Genomic DNA, 27,261 nt, shown 5'->3' on the forward strand with positions numbered 1-27,261 from the left:
ATCATTTCTCTTTAAGAGTCAAACTACTGCTCCCATGTTACTGAGTCATTTAAGAGCATGCACTGAAAATCCTGTGTCTCAGTGAAAGAAAAAGGGGAGTGGCCAATCCACTCCCACAAACCCTACATTTTCCTATATGACTCCTCCAGTACAATTTTTAGAGGTAATTATATGTCAATCTGAACCCTTGAATATGAAAGTCCCTATGTTATTAGTTTACTAAAATTTAATTCATCATTTTGTATATCCAATTAGCATTTCTAACTTTACCCTGCAAAAAAGGAGAGGGAACTCCCTCCCCTGGAATGTAATCTCTGTAGTAAGAAGAAAAGTCCATCTCTAAGTCAAAAGCCAAGCCTTATCTGCCACATAGGTCTTTGGAGACCAGACTGGGCTCACATTGAAACAATGGAACTTCTTAAAACCAAGCTACAGCCTGTGTGTATCTTCTCTGGTCTTCAACAGAGCTTATATATTAATTGTAGTGACATGAGAGAAGGCCTACTCCTGTTTCCAGTGACCTCAGCACAAAACACATATTTAGGTCAATATATTATCCCATATTTGTCTTATCTGGTTTGTGTTCTGGCTTCTCCAATTGTAATTTTATCTAGCCATTTAAACCCTCCTCCTTTGCCCTTTGATTAGGTCCTTATCTTGTCAATCAAACCCTGACTAGTAAATCCAGAGCAATGAGAGGAAAATACAATGGCTATTTTATTTTTCATGCTTGCCCATTCCACCACCTAGCTGTCCATTTTTAATAGGTTTAAAAGAGCCTCATCAATGGGGAGTAGATGATGTGATATGATTTGAGCAAATCTAATTAGTCTGTTCATATGGCTGATAAATGAGAGCAATATATGACCTGTTCTTGGAGTACTCAGGTCATTGAACTGAATGGCCCCTCATATGCACATCTGCACATTACCATGTTTCATTTGTTTGTGGGTGGATTATTATATTTGGCATATATTTAGTTTCCACTAGTTCTACAGCAACACATGGAGAGAAGAAAGCTCAGTAAAAGAAAAAAAAAATATCTGTGATGTCAAGTATAAAATGATACAAAATTCACGTAGTCATTAATAGGATACTCCAGGCGGAATTCTGCGTGACTGCACAATGCAGAATTTCAGCAGAATTGCACAGTCACGCTGAATTTCCTTTTTCTGTGCAGAATCTCCTTCCTTCGTGACATACGTCCCTAAAATGTTGTTTCTATAGGTCACAACAGCGATTCACACATGCTGCCTGCTGCTAACTCGGAAGCCTCTCCTTTGCTGCGGAGAGGCTTCCAGGTTAGTGGCGGGCAGCTTGTGTGAAAAACATAGGGGTGGAAAGGAGAGACTGATATTGCATGGGAAGAGGAAAAAATGTTGGCACATAGTGATGGCGGGAGGACGAGAGAGAAGCTGCATGGGGGATAGAGATGTTTGACCTAGGACACAAGGCAAGGGGAGAGAGAGATGGTGGACAGTGGGAAAGCAACAGAATATGGCAGTGGAAGGGAGGAAGGGAAAGAATGCTGCATGGGGTGAGGGGGGAAGAGATATACTGGACCTAGAGCACAATGGAAGCAGAGAGAGAGGGAGGACATGAGGGTGGATGAGAGGGAGGGAAGGATACAGAGGAGATGGAGATGGGAGAAAGAGGGAGATGTTGGATCCAGGAGCAGAAGGATGTGCTAGAATGATGCCTGATATGGGAGTGAGGGAAGAGATTGGGAGAAATGTTGCACCATTGGGGAGAGTGAAAAGAGAAGGGACAGGAAGATGTCAGGCTATGAGGGTGGGGCAGGAATGAAGAGGGAAAGGGAAAGGGTTTGGGACTTGTATATCGCCTTTTTTGTAGTTTTTACAACCACACTCATTTTCTCTGTCCTGGTTGGCTCACAATCTATCTAATGTATTTGCGGCAGTGGAGGATTAAGTGACTTGCCCAGGGTCACAAGGAACAATGTGGGGTTTGAACCTACAACCTCAAAGTCACTGAGGAAGGTAGAGGGGGTGGCAAGGACAGGTTGGGAGGATAGTTATTACAGAAGGTAAAAATATGATAATGGGGAGTTTGTTGAAGATGAAAGTGAATGGAGGGCTGAGGATGGAATAAGTTGGGGAATGGGAGAGATGGAAATTTGATAGGTAGCTGGAAAGTGAACAAGAGGAGAAGGATGAGAGAGGCAGAAAAGAGGTAAAACAGAATGATCAATATGTCAGAGGCAGATGTAGTGAGGGAATAGATAGGAGAGTGAGAAAAAAAAGACAAATGGACAACAGCCGCTTGAAGGAGAATTAGCAGACAACTGACAGGAAAGCAGTAAAGAGAAACTGGAAAAATAAAACATCCAGATAACAAAGGTAGAGAAAAAGCATTTTATTTTGAATATTTTAAATGGAATATGGATAATAATTAGCAAAAAATATTGTTTAATTTTTGACAAATAAACTTGCAAAAATTTGCAGAATTTGCTAATCTGTACACAGTTTTGATTTTTTTTGCGAAGAGTTTTGAATTTTTTGTGCAGAATTCCACCAGGAGTAATATGAGGATACCCAAATCAGTGAAGTAAAATAAAAGCAGCTTCTTTGTGTGATTACTCAGTAAAGCCTATGCTCCTAATAGCCATGTCTCCTCAGCAACATATACTGCTAACAACAGAATACAAATCCCCCAAAATGCTGCTCCTCTACCCCATATTATTGTGCCTTCAGCAGCCTGAGGGCCAGAAGCATGGAACTCCCGGCACAGTGTCGGAAAACACCGGGTCTCAGTAATTCTAAATTACTGGGTAATGTTCAACACTAACAGCATGCAAATCATATGCATGCTGTTAATGTTGAGTATTGGTAGTAAAAGGGAGAGGACCGTGCCTCGCACAAGAGCTGAGCAATAGGCCCAGCTCGTGAACGCAGGCCCCATAGAGTTGTTCTTCGGAGCTCTGAACACTAGAAGCAATACAGAGAGCAACAAAAAGAACAAAAACAGCCCTTCCTATAGTTGCAGTTGAAGCCTCTTGCAATGGCAGTAGTTCGGAAGTCTTTTTTTAAATTTTTTTTGAGTTGCATGTCAAATTTGGATGCAGTTATTACACACAGAACGCATACAGACACAAAGCACACACATGGCCACATCTCACACACACTTGCAGCCTCAAAACTTCAAGCAAACGGCTTCTACAGGAAGCCACCCTCATTCTACAACAGCTCCAGACCTGCCGGAAAATTTTGCATGCTCAAGGCTGGCGCTTCTCACAGTGTACTAAATGGAGTGCTAATTTTAATACTAATGAGCTTGTAGTAATGCATTTGCATAGGATTCTCAGTGGCTGCTATTTCGGATGGTAAATGCCACACAGAACCCTAATGTGCATCAGAGGTTGACGTAACATATGCTAGACTAGCTACAACCAGTCTTACTGGTATGGTAAGCTTTTGAGCATCGGGGTCTGAGATTGCAAGCAAGGACTAAATACCTACTTCCATCCCCAGCTGAACCAGTACAGTTCTGTAATTCTAGCTACCTTACAAACAGCAAGCATCTTATATGTCTAGGTTTATATGTCTAGGAATATTTATTTATTATCCTTCCATCAACATATTTTATAGTATAGGTTTAGGACCGACATAAAGTTATGAACAGATTAAAGATTTGAACATATGACTCCCCTGCTCCCTCCCCTACACTGACAACTCCTTTAATAGAGAGATTTCAAGCATGTACTATCATCTAGTAATGGGTAACAGAATACTAAGCACCTGCTTTCCTCTAGTCTGTTGAGAAGTGGTTAACACCCTGCTGGTAAATCTTAAAACAACTTGGATTGCTTTCTGTACACAAACACTAGAGAACTGCAAATGTTTCTCTCACAGAGAGGATCATTCTGGAGCAGGTATTCAAAGTGAGTTATGCATTTGCTGGCAAGTGGCGGACACAGTACTTGCTTATCCTCGCATTTTCCATTTATTTGTTTATTAAGATTAATATAGTGCCTTTTTGAAAATGTTCACCCTAAGTTATTATACAGGTATAGTACACTAGGGCCATCTAAATATGCTAAACAGCTAAATTGTACCTCTGTTTATTTATTCAGTTTTCTATACTATTCTCCCAAGGGAGCTCAGAATGATTTATATGAATTGATTCAGGTACTCAATCTAGCTAATGTACTTGAGGCAATGGGGTGCTGAGGCTGTAGCTTTAACTACTGTACCATACTTCCCCCCTTATGTGATGAGGAACATAAGAAGTGCCTCTGCAGGGTCAGACCAGAGGTCCATCATGCCCAGCAGTCCACTCACACGGGGGCCCACCAAGTCCAGGACCTGTATATTAACCCTCTATCTATACCCTTCTAACCCCTTCTCCTTCAGAAATTTGTCCAAACCCTTCTTGAACTCCACTACCGTACCTTGTCCTATCACACCCTCAGGAAGCGCATTCCAGGTGTCTACCACCCGTTGGGTGAAGAAGAACTTCCTAGCATTGGTTCTCAATCTGTCCCCTCTTAATTTTTCCAAATGGCTTCTCGTTCTTGTAGTTTTTGAAAGTTTGAAGAATCTGTCCCTCTCCACTTTCTCTATGCCCTTCAGGATCTTGTAAGTCTCTATCATGTCCCCTCTAAGTCTCCGCTTCTCCAGGGAAAAGAGCCCCAGTTTCTCCAATCTTTCGGCGTATGAAAGGTTTTCCATACCTTTTATCAAACGTGATGCTCTCTTCTGAACCCTCTCGAGTATCACCATATCCTTCTTCAGGTACAGCGACCAATATTGGACACAGTACTCCAGATGTGGGAGCACCATCGCCCGGTACAACAGCAGGATAACTTCTTTCGTTCTGGAGCCACCATTAGTGATGAATAAAAGTGAAATAAGCAGTTATCCACATGCAGGGAAGTTTTATAACAGGTTTCCTAGGCTTGCCAGGCAAGCAGCACCTATTTTTAGCCTGTGTTATAAATTTACTTGGACAGGGATATATATGTCTTTATAAAATACTAGGGCAAAACTGGCAGAAGGAAAGATGAGGTTCTTACCTCATTAATCTTCTTTCTTGTAAATCCACACTCTTCCTGAACTCTCAAGCAGTCAATCCCTTCTTGCGAGATCTCTTGTAGGAAGCTTCATTCGCATACCTTTGTTCCTCCTCTCTTACCTCTGCACTGCCCTCCAATTCCTCAGTGTGTAACAAAGCAGACAGACATTCTTATAGAGTAGGAGTCCCCAACTTCCGGTCTGCGGCCCACTAGTGGCCCATGGCCATCTGACAGCTGGGTCACGAGAGAACTCCCGGCAATGGGCATCTCTTCCCCTTGTCTAGCCATCTCTTTCCCTTCCCCTCACCTTCATGGGTGCTCTTCAGAATTTTCTCTTCGTTCTGACATGTCCAGACGTGGTAACCATTCTCACAAGTCCCGCGTGACTGCCCCCAAAGCTTCTCTTCTGATGCACTTCCTGTTTTAGCCTAGGTGGCTTGTATCAGAGGAGAAGCTTTGGGGCAGTTATGCAGGACTTGTGAGAATGTTGCCGCATCCAGACATTCAGAAACAGAAAACTCTGAAGAGCACCCGCAAAGATGAGGGAAAGGGAGGAAGATGGCCCAATGAGGGAAAGAGGTTCAGTGGCACTGAAGGGAAGTAGAGAGAAAGGGAGGAGCAGACACTGGATGGAAGTGGGGAGGGGAGAAGATGCTGCTTGGAAGAGGAGAATGAGAGAGGGGGAACAGACGCTGAAAGTGGAGAGAAAGGGAGTAGATGCTAGAAGGAAGTGGGGAGGAGTGAAAGGGGAGCAGACACTGGATGGGAGGGGAGAGAGAGAGAGCACATACTAGATTGGGGGAAAGGATAGATTTAGTCAGATACTGAAAGGGGTGAGGGAAAGAGGTGGCAAGCTGTAGGTAGACACAATGAAAGGGAAATTGAGGACTGGAAAGTAAATAGGCAATAGATAGAAAACAAATTAAGACGGAAGAGCAGAAAAGAAAGGGAAAGGGAGAGAGAGAGAGATACCAGAGCATTGGGGGAGGAGACAGATACCAGATCTTAAGGAGGAAAGGAGGAGAGAGATGCTAAAAACCACCTGGGTGAGGAAGTAAGAAATGGAAAGGAAGAAGACAGAGATGCCAGACCACAGGGGGAGTGGAGGGAAGAAGATGGGTGCCAGACCAATGGGGGGGGGGGAGGGAGAGACAGACAGACAGTTTCTGGTAGAGGCATAGACATAAAGCAGATGCCATATGGAAGAGCAGAGAGAAGGCAGACAGTGGATGGAAGGAAGAGAATGACAAGAAGATGAGGAAAGCAGAAACCAGACATCAAAGGTTAAAAAATAAATTCTATTTTTTTTTCTAGAATTGTAATGTATATTGTGTATAAAACTGCCCTACGAACCTGGCGATACTCGAGAAGGTTCAGGGGAGAGCGATGCGACTGGTAAAAGGTATGGAAAACCTTTCTTACGCTGAAAGATTAGAGAAACTGGAGCTCTTTTCCCTGGAAAAACAGAGACTTAGAGGGGACATGATAGAGACTTACAAGATCATGAAGGGAATAGAAAAAGTGAAGAGGGACAGATTCTTCAAACTTTTGAAAACTACAAGAACGAGAGGGTATTCGGAAAAATTAAAAGGGGCCAGATTCAGAACCAATGCTAGGAAGTTCTTCTTCACCCAAAGGGTGGTGGACACCTGGAATGCACTTCCAGAGGGTATGATAGGACAGAGTACAGTATTGGGGTTCAAGAAGGGATTAGATAATTTCCTGAAGGAAAAGGGGATAGAAGAGTGTAGATAGAGGATTGCTATACAGGTCCTGGACCTGATGGGCCACCGCGTGAGTGGACTGCTGGGCATGATGGACTTCTGGTCTGACCCAGCAGAGGCACTACTTATGTTCTTATGTTCTCCCCCACCGCACCCCCTTTTCTGGTCCCTGGAAAAATTTGTTTCTATAAAAGCAGTCCTTGGTGTCAAAAATGTTGGGGACCACTGCTATAAAGGCCACAGAAGATGGCGAGGTATGGGGAAACTCTCTGAGAAACATGTCTAATCTGCTTATATCATTAAACATCATAACAAATAATTAAACATTTGGAAAATAGAATAAACAATTGAACCATAAGAATTCAGTATGCACAGACAGAGAGGGGCTACATCACCATTGGACCCCCTGGCACTAAGAAAGTGACCACGGATGGTATTCTTGCTAAGGCTCTGCAGAGAAAAAAAGAAATCCAACGTACCCGTACTGATTGAGACAGACAGCAGGCAAATCAAAACCTCCTAGGGCAGGCTTCAGGAATAGAGTGTGGGTTTACAAGAAAGAAGATTAATGAGGTAAGAACCTAATCTTTTTATCTTGTACAACCCCACTCTATTCCTAAACTCTTGGGACGTAACAAAGCAGTCTCTCAAACTTAGGGTGGGACCAATGAGTCTGCACCAGAATCAAAGATCCAAATGCAGAGTTCCTCTTGTCCACCACTCTATTTTGTAAAACTTCATGAATGTATGGAGAGAAGACCAAGTGACGGCTATACAAATCTCTTCTGGGGAAACCGCTGAACATTTTGCCAATGAGGAAGCAACTTCTTGCATGGAGTGGGCCTTCACCAAAATAGGAGGCTGCTTCCCAGCTCTGTTATAGGCGGAAGAGATGGCCGTATGAATCTACCGGGAAGTCGAGGCCTTCAATGCCGGTCAGCCTTTTCAGGCCATTCCAACCAGTACAAACAGATGATCTGACACCTGAAACTCATTTGTGATTTCCAAATATCTCGCTTCTAGGAAGACAACTGAGGAATTGGAGGGCAGTGCAGAGGTAAGAGAGGAGGAACAAAAGTATGCAAATGAAGTTTCCTTCAAGAGATCTCACAAGAAGGAATTGACTACCTGAGAGTTCAGAGAATTGTGCTTCCACGAAAGATAGGTGACAGAAATATAGGTCAGGGTTTTCTGGGCCTAGATTTCTGGGCACCCATCTTTGTTAATCACACCTACATAGGTGCTTTATGGCACCTAACACCACTTCCGGTGTTAGCCATGTTCATAGTGGCATTAAGTACTGTAAAGTGCCCATGTACTACTACTATTTATCACTTCTATAGCACTGAAAGGCGTACACAGCGCTTTGCATAGGCACAATTCTGACACCTTTTATTTAGGCATCATTGGGTGATTTAACTTTTCCATTTTTTGCTGTTTTAAATGGCTTATTTCAACTAACTTAGGCGTCGGTAGGATGCCTACCAGTGTCCTACGTTTCAGCGCTGTTTATAGACTATCCCCCTGATTGTCAATTATTGGCGCTGATTAAGACTTTTAATTAAGTTAGACACCTAGAATGGCTAGGCACACTGATCTAGGAGCCTAACTTTAAACATCATCAGAGTCTTACTGCTTGCATGTGGCATAAAGGAAAAAATATATAGGGGTAGCATAGTAACATAGTAAATGACGGTAGATAAAGACCTGAGTGTTCCATCTAGTCTGCCCAACAGTCATGTTAATTATCATGACAATGTTGGACCAATGATCCAGTATATTGCTACACTTTCCTTACTAAGCTGTCTTTCCCTCTGTCTGAGATATATAAGATCTGTACTCATACAATATGAATGTGGTATAAAATACACATACTTGCTCCTGATCCATGCTTGCCATATACAGGACACACATATAATGAGTAATATTTTAAATTTATAATTTGTTTATATAATGTGCTCAGTAATTAAAAAGTGCCACATATCATATGAATGAAAAGGCAACTTGTAACACATCACAGAACATTAGATCAGTATATATACATTCAAACAGACTGAAATTCACTTTCTATTATGATTACAAAAAGTAAAAAAATCAAAAGGCATTCTTAAACCGAGTGCTGATCAGAAATATCTTGCTCGAAAACAAAAAACATATGAAAACAAATTTGCTCATATGCTTTCTTAATAAGTCGAGTCTTGGTGCATCTTCGAGGCTTAAACACTCACCACAAATGTTGCAGAATATATCACAACTGTTGTAACATCAGCAAGACATTTCTGCTGTCACAAATTGCTCTATAGCAATTAATAATTAACTGGCTTACTAATTAAGTTATATAGACAATACTATGCCTTGAAGCATCAGAATACACCCGAACTGACAGACACATAATGAAGATTATACCTGCGTACTGCTTTTATATAGCCTTTTCAGGCAGCATCCATCATGCCCATATACAAGCATGCCTAGGCTTGCTCAGACGGCATCATTCCCACGGGCATTATGCAACCTGCCCTGAATGTACACCTGGACATGCCCTGCAAGGTATAATGTGAGCAATAAGCCTATAGTAAGAATTAGGCTAAGAATTAATTGCATTAACCTGAAAATATAACAAGAAATTGTAAAAATGTTGTTTTTTTGTTAAAACGATACGTGATTTTTGTGATCAGCAGCCAAACATCTATAAGATACACCTGAAAGTGTTGAAGAAACAAAAGTTTTGTTGTTGAGTGATGTTTTTGAGGACAATAGAGAATTTGGAGAACTATAATAGAAATCTCAATTTGAAAATTCTTAATTTTCATAAGAACATAAGCATTGCCATGCTGAGACAGACCAAAGGACCATCAAGTCCAATATCCTGCTTACAACAGTGGCCAATCCAGGTCACAAATACCTGGCAAGATCCCATAATATATTTTGTGTTGCTTATCCTAGAAATAAGCAGTGGATTTTTCCAAGCCCATCTTAATAATGGTTTATGGATTTTCTTTCTTTTAGGAAATTAGCCAAACCTTTTTAAAACCCTGTTAAGCTAACTGCTTTCACCACATTCTCCAGCAACAAATTCCAGAATTTAATTATACATTAAATGAAGAAATATCTTCTTTGGTTTGTTTTATGTTTACTACTTAGTAGCTTCATTGCAAGCCCCCTAGTTCTAGTATTTTTGGAAAGAGTAAACGTGTGATTCAGAACTACCTGTTCCACTCCACCCACTATTTTATAGACCTCTATCTTATCTCCCCTCAGCCATCTCTTCTCCGAACTCAAGAGCCCTACCCAATTTAGCCTTTCCTTATAGGGAAGTTGACCCTCCCCCTTTATCATTCTCCTCATCCTTTTCTGTACCTTTTTAAATTCCACTATCTTTTTTGAGATGCGGTGACCATTATTGCACACAGTATTCAAAGTGTGGTCACACCATGGAGCGATACAAAGGCATGATAACATTCTCATTTTTGTTTTCCATTCCTTTTCTAAGAATTCCTACCATTCTGTTTGCTTTCTTCACCACCACTGCATTGAGCTGAGGGTTTAAAGTAACATTTCTATATATATGTATAACAGATTTCATGTCTATATACAGTATATGAAATGTGTAGAATAGACCAGGTCCTTATATTTCTGTGGTCATTAGTGATTAGCTTGTATAAGCTGTCAAATGCTTGAAGCGTTTTGTGTCTGCTTGCCTCTGGACATGCTGGGAGGAAAAGAATTCCCCCTCCCTCTGAATAATCTCTGAGGAAAAAGAGAAGATCATGGCCACTGGCTGTTAGAGCTGACCCTTAAGCATTGAATGAAGAAATATATTCCTCCAAAGTGCTGAGTGCTTGAGCATTTCACATTCAGGCAACACACAGCTGTTTATATCTTCGTCAAACACAGAAGGCCATAATGGTTTTCACCTTGTGACTGGTAACTGGCATCTGCTGTAATCTACTATTCCTTCTGTAACTGCTGTCAATTAGAGCTGGTGTGTGAGTACCTCATTTATTAGCTATTGCCAATTCTCTCTGGGAGAGGATTACAGTAAGTTACATAGGCACAGACTCACTCTATATGGACAGAATCTTAATCCATGTTCAAGTCAAGTTTTCAAGTTTTAGTTAAAATTTGATTAATCGCTTAATCATACTTCTAAACAATGGACATAACTAAAAGTTTTACAACATTCGGGGAGTACAGTATAAAAACCATAGACTTGACATACAGGACTAACAGTGCCGATGGGAGAGGGGGGTAAGAAATACAATATAAAATAGGAGAGAAGACAAACAGGGAAAAGACAAAAGGAAGGGTATGGAGAAATGGAAAAAGAAGAGGAGAGTGTAGCAAATGGAATAAAAATAAGGTAATTGGAATGATACATGGAAAAAGATAAGAAATATGGAAGTTTATCTCTGCAAAGGAAACCAGAGGTCCGATGTTGAAGGCATTGCCCTAACTTGAAGAGCTAATGGTCAAAAGCATCTTTAAAAAGAAAGCATTTTAACTTACTCTTAAATCTGTCAAGAAAGTGTCCTTCTTTTAAAATGAATAGGAAGAGAGTTCCGTAACTGGGAAAATGTATTGCCGTCTTGTGTTAATAATTTTAAGGGAGGGGACTGTCGATGAATCTGTTACAAGTAATCCATTTGATTTATTCATTTATCAACTGTATAAAATATGAAATTGGATGAAAGATTCTGAGTCTCTTTCATATGATAGAAAAGACCTTGTAGAGGCCTAGACCCTTTTCCTAGGTGGTGACTACTTCAGTGTCTTAAACGTTCGTGAGCAGGAGCACACTAAAAGTAGTGGCCATGGCTTAAGGCACCCAGAAGTGCATGGATGTTGCCGTGATAACATCACACATATGGGTGACATCATCACGTTGACGTCCGCGCATGTGCAGAGGCCCTCCACATAAGCTCTGAGATGCCAGTAGGGGGTACAAGCAGGGAAGAGGGCCGGAGAGAAGGAAAGGCAATGGCGCCAGCTGATTGCCTACAGCAGTGTTTCTTAACTACTTCAAGCTAAGTACCCCCTAAGTCTAACAAATACTAACTGAGTACCCCAACCACATACTTCCCTAGGCCCACCCAAGCTCTGCCCCAGATCCCATCCCCTTTACTAATTGTAATGCAATTTTTTCCATTCATTTTTCATATACACACAATATTCACAGCAGAAATAAATTCTCACTATATTGAAAATAAAATCATTTTACCTACCTGCAGGCTGCTGTAGTTAGCTTTAATGGTGAGCCCAGAAGGCCAGGGGGAAGCCAGAGAATGCTAGAGAGAAGGGGGAAACGTGCAGGCCTTCGGCAAATCGGGCAGTGCTAGCGCTGTACCGCGTAGGAAAGTCAGCTGGCAGGCGCCTCTCTTCCTCATCAGTGTGCCTCGGCACATTTGGAATCTCAGGAGGCATACTAGTGTGCTCTACTTACTACTTATTATTTCTATAGCACTGCTAGATATACACAGCATTGTACATCAAACATAGAAGAGCTTACAATCGAGTCAAGACAGATAAACTGGACAAGAAGGTGCATCATTCTATACATAGTGCTCAAGTGGGGGAATTACAGAGGGAATGATAAGACAGATATGAGGAGGTGACAAAAAGTTCTCAGCCCAGTCAAGAAGAGAATGATGTGGATATGGTTTAAGCAATAATCTGAAACAAAGTCAAAACATGGAATTTCATTTCTGCACTTAGGGGCTGATTCTATAAACAGCGCTTAAATTGGCCGGTGCCTAAAAAATTGGCACTGGGCACATGTCAGTCGCACAGCGTCCTATCAGCTCTACTCTCTTGCAGTTTGGTGGCCTGCTCCGGCTCTTTCGGCCTCTGCCCGATGGTGTAGTTTGATGGGGATCGGGATGGTGGCATTGTTTTCTCTCCGCTGGTCTCACCTCCTGCTTAGGAGAGGGATGGAGCCCAATGAAGAAGAACCGAAACCAAAGCATAATGAAACCGGAGGCTGCAGCGAATCGGCTCCATTGAGAGCGGCAGACTGTTTCACCCTCTCATGTCAACAGGAGTCTGGAGTCTATGGGGCCCAGCATTGGAGATCTTCTGTGGCCGGCCGGCCCTCCCGTCTTCTAAGATCTGAAAATTGTCACTCTACATTGACTGAATTAAGCTTTTAATTTTTCCTTTTTTCCCTTTGACTGGCATTATATTTTATTTAGAGCATATTACATTTTGCTAATTTATGTTTCTCTATTATATCTTTCCCTCTCAGGTATTTTTGCTTTTCTACCTGTTGTACTACTATTTTAGGCACTTTAGCTATATTGTAATCCAATTTACCTATGTGCCTTATGGTGATGGGACTAAAGCGTGTCAGACAATCATGCGCGGACAAAGGAGCTCAGACAAATGTGCACAGGACGTCAATGCGCCAGATTAAAAGTTAAATTTAAAGCGCTCCGAGGGTGTGTGTGTGGGGGGAACCCCCCACACACTTTACTTAGAAGTGTTGGTGCTGCCATTGGGGGTGGGGGGTAACTCCCCCCCCACACACGCATACTTTGAGAGGAAACTGTAATTTTTCCCTAAAACAGGGAAAAATTACGCTTTCCTCTGTAATGGGGGGGGGGTTCCCCTGAACTCCCCCGAACCCCCCAACGGCAGTGCCAACACTTCTAAGTAAAGTGTGTTGGGGGGGAGGGTGCTCCCCACCCCTCAGAGCACTTTAAATTTAACTTTTAATCCGGCACGCTGACATCCTGCGCACATTTTTCTGAGCTCCTTTATCCACGTGCAATTGTCCTGCTCGCTTTCATCTATGTACCGTGCCTTACTACTTCTTATAAATGGTTTTTACATATTACCTTTGCTAAAATTCTGTTCTTCTTGTTGTACTTATATTTTTGTAACCGCATCAAACCGAAAGGCATTTTGCAATATATAAATAATTTCTTATGTTATGTTATTCTCCAGGAATTCTGAAAACCATTTAAGTATCACTCTGTGCATACCCAGCTCGTTTAGTTTTAAAATTAGAAGCAAGTGGTCCACTGCATCAAACGCAGCTGAAATGTCAAATTGTAGCAGAACCAACTGTCTGCCCTTACTAAGATAGGATTTTACCTTTGAAGTTAGTTCTAGTAAGAAGGATTCTAAAGAAACAGCATGAAGCATGCAGCTAAAGAAGGATGCGGCACTGTGTAATGCCCTGAAGCCATGCTGTGAGCTATGGAATCCTTCTATTGTGCTTGGGAATTGTGTTAACTGAGTAGGTGTCCTCTAACTAGGGTTACCATATTTTTCTCCAGGAATCCAAGGACACATGACCCCGCCGGTTCCACGTATAGCCCTATCCCACCCCGTTCCGCCTCCAGCCCTGCCCCCCAAAAGCCTCTTTTCTTCTTCCGGATGAGCTCCAGCTGCATCTGGAGGGCCTGAAGCATACGTGGATGTTTGTGACATCATCTGCACATGCTCAGAGGCCCTCCAGATGTGGCCAGAGCTCATCAGGGCTTTCCAAAACCCGGACAAATTCCAGGTTTTGGAAAGTCCATCCAGGAGCCTAGACAGTCCTCTAAGAAGAGTACATGTCCGGGTTTTCCTAGACGTCTGGTAACCCTACCTCTAACTGCATTGCTACCTGTAGGGAGTGGTGCTTCAATACTGTGTTTTCAATCATGTTCTCTGGAATCTTGAAGAACTTGTCTGTCTTTCACTATTGAAAATATGATGGAACCCCGTGGTCTAGCATTTAATACTCCTGTCCTCTTTGCTGCGAATGATCCAGGATCTCCTCTTGTTTCTCACTCTTATCCCTGTGTACCTTTAAAAGTTGTTTTTTTCTTCACCGGCAGTGAGCAGCCATTCACATGTGCTGCTCATAGTGACCCCACAGCCTTCTCTCTGATGCTTCCTGCCTACCTGGAAACAGGAAATTGCATCACAAGTAGAAAGTATCTGTATCTCAGTTAGCAAAGCAGGAGAAAATAACATGTGATATGCTATAGAAGATGCAGAAGAATGCTCAAGTTTAGCTCAAAAATGTACATGCCCATAGTGCTTACTTGTAAAGCAGTGGTTCTCAACCCAGTCCTCAGGACACACCCAGCCTGTCAGGTTTGTAGGAATCCCATAATAAATACACATGAGATATAATTATATACAATGGAGGTAATGCATGCAAATTTATCTCATGCATATTCATTATAGATAGCCTGACAATGTGACTGGTTAGGTGTGTTCCAAAGGCTGAGTTGAGGACCTCCATTGTAGCATGCGCTGCTGCAGCAGAGATATGCAATATGCCAGAAGATCTTATAGCAAAAGAATGTTAAACAGCAGAAGAGGCCATCTGTTGTGCAAGATATTTTCAGCAGGCACCTTAAGTGAGTCATCTCTGCCAAGTGTTAATCAAAGGAGATAGATTACATTAGCACTGTCTTAATGTGCCATTTGCAGAATTTGTCCCCAGAGTTTTAAGATCAGGGAGATGCCAGAGAAGGCTTTCAGCAATAATAAAAATACTGGTAAGGTTGTGTTGTTTGATCGTGAAAATAAATATATCATTTTAAGTTGGGTAAAATTTGTGAGGGATATAAAGAAATAGCTGGGGGGTTTCCTACTCACTTGAAGTGTCATCATTTTTTGTTCAAGTCCTTGATTAAGGCTATAGATCTTTTTGTTCACACTGTAAATTATCACTTTCTCAAAAATGTGTGAATCAAATGCATTCAATGAGAAAGTGATCATTTTTTGTTCAACAAAACAATACAAATACAATAAACAAATATTAAAGACCATTTACAAAAAAATAAAAAATGAACACTGATTCTAAATTTACTGAAAGAATCTCAACTTTTCATTAAATTTAATTAGTTAGAGTTTTAACCTTTGATCAAGTTAAACTAATTTAAATTCAACGGGGACAAGCCTCAGATTTAGGAGTACATATTTCCCAAGTTGGGAATACTTCAAGAGAAGAGTGAATTATTCTCTTGCCTCCTTATAACATCACCGGCTATTTACTCAACTCCCTACCAACTAATTTAATTTATTAAATACTTAATTAACTTTTTAAACTAGATTGCATTGCTTTTTTCAAAGAAATACTTATAAACTTTATTCCTACTCTTTAAATAATTTTAATCCTTAAAAACTTATTAAATTTAAAAAAACTATATTTATTATTTTGGTATGGAGTACATAAATACTTCAGACGAATCAGCATGCCATCTTTGAAAATCAAAACCAACTCATGCTAGATCTTTTCAATTCCTCTAATCATGCTCCTTCGGGATTATCTCATCCAGAATCCTTCTTCAATTTCATTTCATTTCATTTCCTCACATTTCAAATTTCTAAACATATCATTTTCTTTGTTAATGCATATATCTTACACCTCCTTCCATTTCATCAACGGTTAAAAAGTGCTTATAGTGCTTGAAATACTTAAAGTGCGTAGTGGAAAGTGCTCAAATGCTGTGAATACTATAAAAATGCTATAAAACTTTCAATAGTCCATTTCTTCAATTCAAACTGAATCCATTTTAAAACATTCAATTCGTTTCAACTTGTAGCATTCAATTTAGTTTCCATCAATGTTTTATAAGCTTTTTCAATAGTTCATTTTAAAAGACGTTCAATTCATTTAAACTTTTAGCATTCAGTTTGGTTCAATCAATATTATATATGCTTTTTCAAATACTTAGCTCGAGTAGCTCAATGTAAAAGCCAGCGTCGTTGCTTGTGACCATTATCCAACAAGGCCTTAGTTTCGCGGGACAAACTTACATCACTTGCTGCTTCAGGGAAGTGGCTTGAGCAACACTTCATAGCCGCGTTGGTCCCGAGCAACACATGTCTGTATAACCATACTGCTGAACTGTTCTAAGGGAAAACAAAACCAAAAAACCCAAAGGAAACTCCTTAATCTTAAGGATGAACGTTGAAAGCAAAACTCAATTTCATGCCAGGGTATTATATTATAGCAGATTTTTAAAAACAAACAGAATACAATTCTTCCTAGGTTTTTTTCTCCCTGAGGACGATCTTGAAACCCAACTTGGGTCGGAGGGTAGTAGCCTAAATGTAGGGACTCCATTCTGAAACAGGGAGAGATCGGCACACTGATTTCATAGCCCCTGTGAAAGAATGCTGAATCATTCCCTCTCTTACAAATTAACCTTATCTTAATTTAACTAGTTCTTATTTGGAAAGGACATCAGCTGACAGGCCTTGGATATGTGCAGAGATTCAGGTTTTGTCTACATGTTAATCAGGCAATGCCTACATGCAGAGTTGAGGGTGATACGATGTAAATGCATGTGACTTTGTATCCACCAATCATTAGACGAGTAATTGAGGGAGTTACTATGATGTCAATAGCATAGAAGCATAATAAAAGGGGTTTGGAGCTAGCCACTTGCAACGCCTCCATCTCGACTCATATCCTGTGTGTGTGTTCACTGTGTTTCATCCCTACACCTAAATGCAGAAGGTGGAACTTTTTGGAGCTCATTTAAGAGAATTTTAGACATTGGTCACATGGTCACATACGGTTGCACGATAAATTTATGATATGGTAATTGTAGCACATTTTTCATAAGTGGAACACTTTTGAGGTGTATAAGACCAGATATCGGGAGACTGGAGAGAAGGCCTGTATAAAACACTAGAGGAAAAGATAAGTACATTGTAGAACTTTCCTGTGTTATTGGTATTAAGGAGGTAACAGTAGTCAAACAACTGTGGATTTTGAGTTAATCCAGGCATGAGAGGGAACGATAAGGTGCAATGATGGTTCCCTGAATATCATGGTCTTAATCTGTTTCAGAAGTGACCTGGTGGAAGTAACTGAGCACTTTATAGATATATATTGCACATATTTGAATTTTATTTAAATATAACAAAAGGACACTGAAAAATTTTAGTACAGGCATTGGTGTGTTTGAAGATATTGATTTGAATGCCTAGTTGAAATGGAAATGTTTAATAAAAATGATTCAAACTTAACTAAAAGTATCCCAAAGGTATTTGGATAATAATCCAAAATTACTCAAATGTACTTATTGCCACATGTTTTGCTCCAGTGGATTTACAAAGTTCATGGCCTCTTGGTTGAATGGAGTAGCAACATTGAGCATGAGCATGAGAGGCGCAGGTGGAACCCTTAAAAGGCTACTGAGCTGGAAGGTTGGGCAGGACTGATGGAAAAGGGCTACCTGTTTAATCAAACATGGATACATTCACAGATTTTCTCTTCCCTCAATTGTAACTGTGGGCTAATTGCTAGACCTGCTTGGGATAAGAATGAATACTAACAACTGCTCTACTACTGCCTCTTCCAGGATTCCTATGCAATAAATCATTCTTTACTATGAAATATGGGAGAGCTATCCTTCCAATAGGGCTTGGATCAGTTTCGCCATGTTTTCTATACACCTGCATTGTACAGTGCATGAGAATCAAAACAAAATTAAAAACTTGATTGTCTGGTTCATACTAAATTCTTTAAAGATCCCCTCTCTCTTAAGGCAGAGCTAATCTCTTTAGCCCAGCAGTCCCACTTGGCAGTACTACAAGGCCTAGATCCTTGGAGGCTAAAGATTCTGGCTTTTCCTGGCAAGGTAAGCTCCAAATCTCACCACCAGAGCCATTTGTGGTAATGTGAATAAGGGCAGGCCATGAAGCCACTCACACTCAGCAAGTTACAGTTGATGTAAATAATACTTAATAAAGGTACCAGTAAGGGATCCTGTTTACTTCACAGGAAGAGGGGAAACAATATTCAATGGTAGTTCTGAAAACATAGCAGTATACTCAGGCAGGGCCGCCATCAGGGCAGTACCACCAGTCCTGCATTCAGGGGCCCGGAGCTGACAGGGGGCCCGGCCTCCCCCAGGGTCCTAGGCCACAGTCTAGGGGGAGGGGCGGTCCGCCCCACGTGGACAGGAGAGAGCTGGACGGGGGACCCGCGGAGTTCAATATATCTCGAGCCGCGAGGCTCGTCTTCTGTTCCTGCCTGCCCTGCCGCTCACATATAGTCGATCGCAAGTGTTCCCCGATGTCAGCGCTGACGTCGGAGGGAGGGCTTAAGCAAAGCCTGCCCTCCGATGTCAGCGCTGACGTCGGAGAATACTTCCGGTCGGCTATTTGTGCGCGGCAGGGCAGGCAGGAAATAGAAGACAAACCTCGCGGCTCGAGCTCCATTTTGCTGAGAAAGTTGCTAAGATGGGCTGGGAGGCAAACGCGGATCACAAAATGGGGGAGGGAGTGCGTTTTGGACACAAGGCATGAACTTGGGAGAGAGGAAGGGAGGGAAAGAGATGCTGAGGTGGGGGAGAGAATGGGTTTTTGGACACAGAAGGCATGGACTTGGGAGAGAGGAAGGGAGGGAAAGAGATGCTGAGGTGGGGGAGGGAATGGGTTTTTGGACATAGAAGGCATGGACTTGGGAGAGAGGAAGGGAGGGAAAGAGATGGCTGTGTACACTGGGAATAGAAGAAAGGAGAATTTTTGGTCATAGGGAGGGAGTGAGGTACAGAAAGTGGCATACCAGGGTGGGGGGGCGGTCCGCCCCACCCTGGGTTTACGTCCCAAGGGAGTGCACAGCTGGCCACCCTCCAGTGTTCTCCCTAGGCCGGCAAACTGCGGCTCTTTAGCCACTTGAGTGCCACCTCCGCCATCGGGAACAGGCCGGCGCCAAGTTCTCCCTGCTTTTCCCTGTGGGGCCGGCCAACTCTCGCCACTCGCGTCAATTCTGACGTCGGAGAGGATGTTCTGGGCCAGCCAATCGCTGCCTGGCTGGCCTAGAACGTCCTCTCCGACGTTAGAATTGACGTCGGGTGGCGAGAGTTGGTCGGTCCCGCGGGGAAGAGAAGCAGGGCGAACTCGGCGCCGGCCTGTTCCTGATGGCGGCAGTGGCAGCCTATTCCCCAGTGGCGGTGGCAGCATTTTCCCAATGGTGGTGGCATAGGGGAGGGCAGGGAGAAAGAAAGAAAGGGGGGACAGGAAGCCAGAAAGAAAGAAAGGGGGCACGGAAAGAGAGAGAGAGAAAGACAGACATACAGAACGAAAGAGGGTGTGGAGAGAGAAAGAAGGTGGCAGGGTGAGAGAGAGAAAAACAGACATACAGAAAGAAAGGGGGTATGGAGAGAGAAAAAGAAAGAAGGGGCAGGGTGAAACAAAGAAAAAGTTTGGGGAGGGAATGAGGTCTGGAGGAGAGGAAGCATACAGGAGGCTGAAAGAAGGGAAGAAATATTGGATGCACAGTCAGAAGAATAAAGTGCAACCAGAGACTGATGAAATTACCAAAGGTAGGAAAAATGGTTTTATTTTCAATTTAGTGATCAAAATGTGTCTGCTTTGAGAATTTATATATGCTGTCTATATTTTGCACTATGGCCCCTTTTTACTAAACCGCAATAGCGTTTTTTAGCGCAGGGAGCCTATGAGCGTTGAGAGCAGCGTGGGGCATTCAGCGCAGCTCCCTGCACTAAAAACCGCTATCGCGTTTTAGTAAAAAGGGAGGGGGAATATTTGTCTATTTTTGTATAGTTGTTACTGAGGTGACATTGCATAAAGTCATCTCCCTTGACCTTTTTGAAAACCCACGGAATATAAATGATAATTAACATTTTCTCTGCGTACAGCGTGCTTTGTGTTTTTAAAATTTTATTGTTGGTAGATCATTTTGACTTGGCCACAAAGGTAAGGGGGAGGGAGGGAGGGGAACTGCTGAAAGACATCTAGTAATCCTTGAAGGCTTGACTGTGTAGGGAATTATTTTTGTAAAATCATGTTTTGTTATGTGACTGGCATTATTTAGACTTTAATTTCTATGAATTAATAGAATGAAAATGATATAAATTACTTGCTTGTTTTTATGTGTGTGTGCTGAAGGAAAGTGGAGAGAGAGTGGGCTGAGGAAGCTGAAGGGAAATGGGGAAGAGAGAACGGGGAGAAGACGCTGATTTATAAATTGACAATTGTACAGAATATTGTTTCTTTTTTATATTCATCCATAGCTGCATGTTAATGATGTGCTCATATGCACTTATCATCATAACATATACATCATCATTAACATGCAGCTGTGGATGTGTAAGGACAGGCTGAGGAGGATGGATGGGAAGGAAGGAAGGTGCACTTATCAACATAAGGGAATTTTTCAAGTATCTTTCTTATTTCTAATCTTAATGTATATTTTCTGTAAACCGCTTAGAACCTAACGGATGTAGCGGTATATAAGAAATAAATTACATTACATTACATTACATATTGTACATTTTTAACATGCATGATGCAGCTATAGGCAAGCAGAGGAGGATGGGATCATACAGATGTGTATGTTCAGATATGCGCTCAGATGTGTAGTTTTTTCTGATATATTTATTAAGCTTACAGTATTTATAAAAACACATTTAATACTTGTTACAAAAAATATTGTGCAATTGTGATCTACTTCTGGCCTACAAAGGTCAAAAGAAATCCTTAACTGAGATTTTACATTCAAAAGTGAATTATAGCTACTAGCACTATTATTTATTAGTTATTTATTATGCAGATGTTTGTTAGTTTGTTATTAGTTCAGTATTAGACATATGTTAGTTTAGAATAGATAGGTATAGATTAGTTTAGTTTAGGTTAGGGCCCTGCTGAAAGAGTCTACCTTGACGTGGTTGCAGGCTTACAAATCTTTTGGTCAAAGAGTGCGGCGACAGAGAAAAGTATGTGTGTATTCGGCCCATGGAAGAAGGGGGGGGGGAGGGGTGCGTGGGGAGCCCAATAGGATTGCTCAGTAAGGGGCCCAGAAATTTCTGATGGCGGCCCTGTACTCAGGTGTCTTGCTCCTGTATGGCTATAAGATCATTAATGTGTTTGAGCTCAGCAGCAACTCTTATTGATCTCTAGCCTGTTCTCTAGTTCCAGAGTTACCAGCACAGTTTCTATCATGCAAATAAGCCTGGCCTGCAGCTTGACAGATCAAAACACAAACTCTTCAGGTTCCATGTTGAATTTGGCCTATATAAGAACATAAGAATTGCCATACTGGTACAGATCAAAGGGCCATCAAGCCCAGTATCCTGTTTCAAACAATGACCAACCCAGGTCCCAAGTACATAGTGTGACAATCCTGCAACCCCGAGGTTTGTCACAGAGAGATTTGGTAAGAGTTACAAGCCCAGTTGCAGAAGGGCGAACCAAGTCAGAGCCGGGGGGAGTAAGTCAGCTAACTATCCTGTGGACTCAGAGGGAGAAAGGGAAGTAGGTCCAGAAAGCTGGGACTTCCCTGATAACATCCTGAGGTCAAACAGTAAGGATTGGCCTTATTGGTTTGCAGATTCTGTGAAGCAGAAGGCAGCACAGCAGGGTGCCTTGAGAACAGTTCAAGCCAAGGGAAGAAAACTTTCTCCCCTGCAGCAAAAGGGGAGTGGTTTCTTCCCTCAGCTTAAACGGAGACTCTGTAATGAGCTAAAGAGAGCAGGAGAAGCAAGCAGAGGAACGGAAACCAGATCGGGGAGGAGCCCCAGGATGGAGGAAGGAGCCCTGTGGGAGTCTGTGCTGACTGGGAGGCAGTCAGAACCACTGGCAGTGAATGACTGGGTCATGGAAGAGGACCAGGTTAGGAACCTTCCTGTAGATCCGTGTATACCTGAACCCATGGTGATAGAGGACAGTTATAATCTCCCTGAATCCTAACCTGAAGGAATGGAGATTTCTTAGCCTACGGGAGTGTGATAAGAAGGTATCTTTCCAACTTACCTTTTCCTACCTTATGTCAGGAACTGTGAATGTTAAGACAGAAGTTGATTCCTGAAGGTAAGCCTGTATAAATCACAACAGTTTATGCATGTTGCTGCAACCGTAGCTCAGCCCATTCAAGCCTGGGTGAGGAAGCAGCTGGAAGCCTCTAGTTTCATGTTACAAACCTCCGTGCCTGCTTGTAACTGTTAACTAATTACCTTAAGCAAACTGTGAAGCACCTCTAACTCCGTGTGCCTTAGGAGCTGGGTATAGTTAACTTAAGGACTGCTCTGTTTGCCATGCTGGTTATCTGCAATGCTAGCTTAAAGAAGTGTAGCATATGACTTTCTTTAACAAGTCTGTTTTGAATTGAAACTCTTTGGACGGTGAGAGCAAATTGCCTGTTTAAACACAAGCTCTGGTGAAGAGAAACACATGGACGGTGGCATGTGGGTAAAAGTCCAGAGCCGGAAGAATGGCATTTTGATTTATGAAAATCTTTGTTTTGTGCAACCTTTTGCCACCACTGAAGCAGTGTTTTTTGTGTTGCTGAGGCTGTGTGTCTAAATAAAGTTTTCAGCTATTATTTAACCCTTTCAGGACCATAAGGATCGTAGGCCAATTTTTGTGGTTTTGACGACATTTTTATGGTAAAAAGGGCTTGCAGATGCCAAAAAATTGATTTTTTTTTGTGAAATATCATTATTTTTATTTAAAAAAATCACACTTCTGGCTTATGGACAGTGTGGCAAGTGAATCTTCTCGTCAATCTGGCAACGACGCTAATGAATGAATGTCGGAACCAGTTTGTTTACATAAAGGCAGTATCATATGGAATCTGTACATATCAAATTTAGAACTGTAGACTATCCCAATCAAAATTTATAGGATTTTAAAGTTATGGGACAAATATGTCCCTTGGTCCTGAAAGGGCTACGCCCTTCTGACTACTGGACTGTTTGCAGTGAAGCACCCTTCAGCTGTTCCAGGGGTATCCCGCCTGCAAGGTAGCCCTACTTTAAAGGGGCTCACGCCAAGGTGTCAGGTTTGTGTCACTGCCTAGCTAGGAAAACCTCTCGGCCAGAGACTAGGTGGTGACAAAAGCTATATCCCAAGTTGTAAAACAGATTTTATGCTGCTTATCCTAGAAATTAAAAACCAAGTTATTCAAGAAATTTGTCAAGTCAAACTAACCTTCTCAATATATCCCTGGACCCTAATGCTTCTTCTAATTATCTATCTTGTAATCTCACTGGGTATGCCCAGACCAATTCTTTTGTAATGCACCTAGAATGAAAGGTATTGGCGGAATAGAAGACACTAATATAATGTAATGTAAATTAGCAGTGGATTTCCCCAAGCCATCTGAATTATAGCCTATGGACTTCCCTTTTAGCTGTTTAAACACTGCTAGGCTAACTGATTTCACCACATTATCCAGCAACATTCCAGAATTTAATTGCACGTTGTATGAAGAAATATTTTTTCCGTTTTGTTTTAAATCTACTAATTAGTTTCATCACATGCCCCGTAGTCCTAGCATTTTTGGAAAGAGTAAACAAGTGATTCACTTCTATCCTTTTCCACTCCACTCAGCATTTCACTCCTGAGCCATCTCTTCTCCAAATTGAAGAGCCCTAACCACTTTAGCCTTTCCTCACAGGGAAGTCGTCCTTTCCCTTTTATCACTTTTGTCTCACTTCTCCATACCTTTTCTAATTCTGAACACAGTGGTTTTAGATTCTTAGCTTCAGGGTAGAGGCATCTCTAGTGGGCATCACTGCTTCCCTCTGGGATTCATTAACATAACTCTGGTCTGTCCTTTTATACTTCCTGGACCATGCCCTCTTGGTTCCATCTCTCCTATGTGTTTTCCCTCTTGGGCAGGACTAGGGTTTTAAGGTGAACTGATACTGTGAGGGAGTGTTCTTATGAGGACAAATTCTTATGAGCATCCTAAAGACTCCCTCAAAGTCCTTTTAAATAAGAGGAAATAACATATATGTGTGTGTGTGTGTGGGTGTGTGGGTGTGTGGGTGTCTTTCTCTCAACTTGACTTTGACTTGAAGAGTTAAAGATCCAAAAAGAAGTTGGTGAGGTACAAGTCCAAGATCCTCCAATATCATTACCATAGTAGTTGTCAATGTGTCCAGTCACCTAGTTGCAGGTCGCCCTCTTCACTTAGTTCCTTCTTTCTTCCCAAACATGATGTCCTTCTCCAGTAATCTCTCTCTTCTTTTTTTTAATATATGTTTATTAGCAGTGAGGTAACACAAACAACCAGGAGGCAACAATACAAGAACACACAAGCAAATATCACAAGGTATACAAGAGCAGCTGACGTAGGCTATGAGGGGTGGGGGTGGGGGGGTGAATGTTGTTGTTCTTGGGTTGCGTATGAATGGTGTGAGTGGGCTTCTGAGTGGGGTCTGGGGGATGGCCTCTCTCTTTTAACAGTGTTACCAAAATAAGATAATCATAACTTCATCATGTGGGCTTCTAGTAACATATCTGGTTTGAACTCCTCCAAATTTAATTTGTTAGTTCTTCTAGCAGTCCACGGCATGCATAGAATCTTTTTTCAGCACTACAATTCAAATGAGTCAATCCTTTTTCTATTTTGTTTCCGTAATGTCCAGCTTTTGCATCAGTAACTGGCCATGGACCAGTCTGATCGTCATTATTCTGCTATTCTGCAGAGTATTTCTTCCCTGCTAGTTACTCCCTTGTTTACCAAAAAGCCTAAAGATTAAAACTCTTTACAACTTCTATTTGATCACCTTTAAGCTCAAAATCTTCATCATTTTCCATATTCATAATCTTTGTTTATTTATATTCAGTTCTAATTTCAAGTTATGACTTTTGCCTTTAACTTTTCTCAGTAGGTACAATGTTGTGTTATCTGCATGACACAGGTTATTTATATTTTGACTACCAACTTTAAAACCAACACTTTCTTCTTCCAAATTTGCTTTACTGAAAATAGCTTCAATGTAAAGATTAAACAAATAAGGTGACAAAATGCATCCTTGGTTTACGTCATGTTTTATTGGGAACCAATCAGTGTTACCATATTCAGTTTTCACTGCAGCTTTTTGATTTTCATAGAGGCTCTTTAACAGCTGAATTATATGTTTTGGTATTCCCATTCCCATTTACACTAGAGTTCTCCATTGTTTATCGTGATCCACATTGTCAGCTTTACTGATAGATTCCGTACAAATGTAAGGAAGTTCTTCTTCACCCAGAGAGTTGTTGAAAACTGGAACTTTCTTCCGGAGGCTGTTATAGGGGAAAACACCCTCCAGGGATTCAAGACAAAGTTAGACAAGTTCCTGCTGAACCAGAACGTATGCAGGTAAGACTAGTCTCAGTTAGGGCACTGGTCTTTGACCTAAAAGCCACCGTGTGAGCGGAGTGCTGGGCATGATGGACCATTGGTTTGACCCAGCAACGCACAAGCACTTGATATTCTTTACTCATCTCCAATATCCATCTAACTTTAGTAATAATGTCTGTAGTTCCTTGACCTTTTCTGAAACCTGTCTGAACTTCAGATAGTTCTTGTTCAATGCATGATTGTAACTTTCATTGAATTATTTTCAGATATATTTTACTGGTGTACAGAAGTGGCATAATCATCCTATGTTTGTTACAATCTTGCCATTCTTCAGTAAAGACATAAAAAGTTATCTTCTTCAATCAGTTGGCCAAAGTTTTTCCTTCCAAATCTGTTGACACAGTTGAGTGAGAGCCAAGATAGCACCTTCTGAGTATTTTAATTCAATTGGACTACCATCAATGACTTATTGTTTGATACAGCTTCAATTGGTACTTTAACTTTTTCTTTAAAAAAAAAAAAATAAATTAAAAAAAAAAAAATATATATATATATATATAAAATGGTTATATAATGTGACATAAAAAAATTATCTTACAGATTTACAAATTACCCAAAATGCCGCTGCAAGAGTAATTACTGGTTGCTCATTACACTCATCTCATCAGTTTAAAAAAAAACTGCATTGGCTCCCCATGGAGCAAAGAATTATATTTAAAATTGTATTTCTGATTTATAAAGTTCTTAATAATGTTGTGTCTCCTGTGATAGTGTCAAATTTACATTATCTATCAGCCACCTATGAATGTTGCCATTTTGATACAATAATGCAATATAGTGGTTAGATTCTGAAATATTGCAGAATGTATAAAGTCAATTTTTTGACTGTTCACCTTGGTACAAAGTTTTTGAATATCAAGTGTCTTGTGAATATAAAGGGAAATTTTGCACAGGAATACGTGCTGAAAAGTTCTCATCCCAACCAAGAAGGAAATGATGAGGAGCCATGAAACTTACAAGTTATTCCACCTATTCACCTCTAAGTTCAACATACTTGGTTTATCATGTCTGAAGTTTCTGTAACCCTTCCAAAAAATACTCTGAAGTCTGGTCACTGAAATACTGCTCCACTGCTGCAATCACTTCTGAATCAAACTCTATCTAAGGGCTCCTTTTACTAAGCTGCAATAGCCACGTGCGCTAGACCTTAACGCTAGCATTGAGCTGCATTAGTTCCAGCTGCGTAGCGCGGGTTTAGCATATGCTAAAATCCTACGTGCGCTAAAAACGCTATTGCAGCTTAGTAAAAGGAGCCCTAAGTTTTGGAAACTGAAAATAGTGAGATGGAGCGAGATCTGGTGAGTAGGCAGGAGGGTCTATGCCCTAAAACTCCAACTGTATCAAAACATCCATCGTTTTGCCAGCCTATGAGTCAGTACATTGTCTTT

This window comes from Geotrypetes seraphini, chromosome 1 (assembly GCF_902459505.1).
Source record: "Geotrypetes seraphini chromosome 1, aGeoSer1.1, whole genome shotgun sequence".
NCBI classification, from domain to species: domain Eukaryota; kingdom Metazoa; phylum Chordata; class Amphibia; order Gymnophiona; family Dermophiidae; genus Geotrypetes; species Geotrypetes seraphini.